Consider the following 4,011-nt stretch of genomic DNA (forward strand, 5'->3'; position numbering starts at 1 on the left):
TGACGCAATCGCCGGATCTTGTTGATCGCCGTCCTGATGCTGTCGGTGTCTCCAAAGAAGGCTTTAAACTCACCAATAAAATCTTCAAAGTTATTAAGTAAGGGTGATTGTTTTTCTAGAAGCGGAGCAAACCATGCCAAGGCTGAGCCGCTAAGTAGCGTGCCTATTAGGCCGACTCGAGATGCATCAGTGGGATATCGGGAAGGATGCATCTGGATGACTAAGCGTACCTGATTAAGGAATCCCCGGAATTGCGAACGCGTTCCATCAAATTTCACAGGAAGTCCAATCTTGGGCTCTTTATGAAATCCTTGGGGACTGGATCCTTGTTGTTGCAACGCTGCTTCGAGTTGTTGTACCCGTAACGCTAACTCCCCATGTTGTTGTTGCGTTTGTTGTTTTTCCAGAGCGATTTGTTGTAGATTCCCTATCAACCGTTGGTTTTCTTGTTCCAGGGCAACAAACTTTTCTTTTAGGCACTGTAGCTCGGAGAAAACGGATTGGTATTCTTGGGCGCTAACAGTAGCCATAGTATAGGGAAAAGGGTAGGAGGATGAGGGAGAGTGACAAGTAGGCTAGAGGAAAAAATTGGTTCAAACTGTCAGGAATAGTACTAAAACAGAGATGGAATTAGTACTAAGAACAGCAGTACTATTAGTACTAAGAGGACGGGACTGCGTAAGATTCCCGAGAGAGGAAGTGAGAAGAGGAGAGAGAGAGAGATAGCGAGAATGAGAGAGAGAGAGAGATGATGACAACGGTTATATATTATGTGTAAAGATAAGTACAAGCGGCTAAGAGGCTTAAGACTGGCGTTGAACCAATTTGCTTCAAAACAATGCCTTGTGCCTCCTTTTATAGTGTTTTTAGGAATAATCCTGAAGCTTCTAGAATGTTCCAGAGAGATCTGGAATATACATCAATTTTCTATGATAAAGTATAAATGAAAATAATATCCTACAAAATACAATTCATAATCTAATGGTAAGAGCTCGACCCATGTAGCATAAAGTCATGGGTTCGAGTCTTGCCATGACACAAGCAGAGTTCTCTATTGCTTTGCATCATGTGTGAGCGATCAACTTTTGAGCTATATTTGGGACGCCAAGACACCAAAGGATGCGTGGGCAAATCTCAGACAGATTTTTGCCGCCAGAGCAACAGCCACGAAGCTTCAGCTTAGACAGGAGCTCAGCAATGTGGCTGATTATACAACACGAATCAAGGAGATCTGTGACTCCCTCACCTCCATCAATGTGAACGTCAAGGAGGATGAAATGGTGCAAGTGTGCCTCGGAGGGTTGGCGTCGAAGTTCGAGGCATTCCGAACGGCGGTCTGCACGAGGAAGAATACGCCTTTGTTTTTCGAGCTACAATCGATGTTGCTCGTAGAAGAAAACCACTCGGGTGTGTCGACGAGTACGCACACCAACAACAAGATGCTATACACAGAGGCGGATCGGTACCGTGGTCCTGGTAGACGAGGTGGGTCGGTGTATAATGAAGGCAGCCAACAGGAGTAGAACTCAAGGCATAATCGAAATGCCGACAATAGTTCTAGACCCTCCGCGAGTAGGGATAGTCAAGGTAGCGTTGGAGGTTGGCAAGGAAAGGCCGCAGCAGAATGTTGGTACTATGGCTGGAAGGGCCACAAAGAGAGTGAGTGCTGAAAAAAGCAAGTTGATTCGGACAAAGCCGGATCGAGCCGAGGGGACACAAATAGGCGTCAAACATCACACTATACCGGAAGGCACCCCAGCCTTCGTAATGAAGCACAAAGCCAACTCGATGGTGGTGAACACCTCAAGGTCAAACGAGGTGCAGTATGTGGATTCAAGTGCTTCGAACCACATGACGAATCACAAGGAGTGGTTCCCAACCCTGGAAAAGCCAAAGCAATCGAGGGTTATCTAAAATGGCGACGATACCCCTCACCCCATCAAACACATTAGAGATGTCCCTCTAAGCCATGTCGGTCAGAGAGGAATAGTGGGAAATGTCTTGCATGTGCCGACAATCACCAATAACTTGGTGTCAATTGGACAAATTGTTGACCAGGGCATGCAAGTTCGATTTACTCAACTCAGGTGCTTCATAGAGGAAGAAGGTGGGAGGATGTTTATCCTCAAAACCAATGACATCGGTGTTACGGGCATGACCATATAATATCTTGTGGTGAGAATTTACCATAGTATTCTCACACTTATCCACGTGTATAGAATACTACGGTAAATTCTCACCACAGGATATTATCTGGTCATGCCCGTAACAATCGAGACTGTTATGTTTGTGAAAGGGCAAAAAGTTGAATCAGATTGACAGGAATATGTGGAATATAACTCGGCCACAACCGAGTCTTAGAATCAATCACAGAAAAATGGGAATAGGAAGAAATGCACATATACACACAAACAATAGAGCAAGAAAGAGTACACAGAATGTTTACGTGGAAAACCCTAAACGGGAAATAACCACGGGAGCCCACTAGCTCAAAACTATCACTATGTCTAGAAGAATACAACAGAGGAACACCGAGGCACTGAGGCAACGACCTCTTGCTCTCAATCTTTGCCTCTCTCTCTCTCTCTCTCTCTCTCTCTCTCTCTCTCTCTTTATGCAATAGTTACACATATCACTCTATACAATAGTACTGGCCTCGACTATCTTGCACACACATTTGCTCTAGGTCATATTTATACTAATATGACTTTTGGGCTTTTTACAAATATAGCCCCAAGGGGCTTACAGAGACATATTTACATATATGTCCCTTCATCCGGTGAGAGGTTCTCACCAGGCCTGCATCATCCGGTTCTCACTGAGTCTTCCTTGGCAGGTACTCATCATCCGGTTCTCACCGGGTCTGCGTTGCCGGGTACTCATATCCCATCCGGAGGGACCGAAATCCTAACTATCGACTTGTGGCACAAGCAGTTCGGCCATGTCAACTTCCCACGACTTCAAGAAATGCATACAAAGAACATCGTTTTCGGGTTGCCGAAATTTAGTGGGCGAAAGGGCCAAGCTTGCAAAGCTTGCCAGTTAGGGAAGCATCATCGACTTCCATTCCCAAATGAAAGAAATTAGAGCCAAAACAAGCTCGATTTAATGCATTCAGATATATGGGGACCGGCACAGAACATGAGTATCGGTGGGAGTCATTACCTTGTAACCTTCATCAATGACTTCACTTGGCATACTTGGGCATGCGTGATCGAGAAGAAAAGAGAAGTCTTCTCTTGCTTCTTAAAGGTGAAGAGCTTTGTCAAATGGGAGACAAGCCGAAAGATCAAGTGCCTCAGGACTGATGGCAGAAAAGAGTATTTTTCCGACCAGTTCTCTAGCTATCTGCAGAAGGACGGAATTTGACGTGAATTCTCTTGCAGATACACATCGCAAAACGGTGTGGCTAAGCGGAAGAATCGAACGATTGAAGAAAAGGCAAGGGAAATTCTTGAGGAGAAGCATATGCCGAAGTTCTATTGGGCCTATGTGGTCAGAACTGTCATTTACCTGTAGACTCAGACATCTGCAAATTGAGGAGTGTTGCCACACGAGTTGCACTTCAGGAAGAAGCCAAATTTGGCACACTTGAGGATATTCAGCAGCATAGCATATGTGCATGTGCCGAAGGAGAAGCGGAGGAAGTAAGATGCCAAAGTCGAGAAGTGTATCTTGGTCGACTACTCGGATGAGCAAAAGGGTTATAAGTGTTATAACCCCCGAATGAAAGATATCTGAGTCAATTGAGATGTTGTGTTCGACGAGTCAGCTTCGTGGTACTTGCCCTCCTCTCCAACCCCATCAACTCCATTCCGAATTCTAAGGATGAGGCCAGTGAGGCCGAGATGTCCCTAGAGGAAGAGGAAATCGGAACACTAGAAGAGATTCTGATCTCATTTCGGCTAAGTGGGCCGAATGAGCGATAGAGTCGAAAGGACCAGCCAGATGAAGAGCCAGCGAGTAGTAGAGACTCGGTCGTGCAATCCCCGCGCCAGAAACCGAGGAGAC

The sequence above is a fragment of the Azolla caroliniana genome, unplaced genomic scaffold, assembly GCF_043228905.1.
Source record: "Azolla caroliniana isolate FFs.n. ecotype wild unplaced genomic scaffold, voAzoCaro1.0.p SCAF_3, whole genome shotgun sequence".
In the NCBI taxonomy this organism is placed as follows: domain Eukaryota; kingdom Viridiplantae; phylum Streptophyta; class Polypodiopsida; order Salviniales; family Salviniaceae; genus Azolla; species Azolla caroliniana.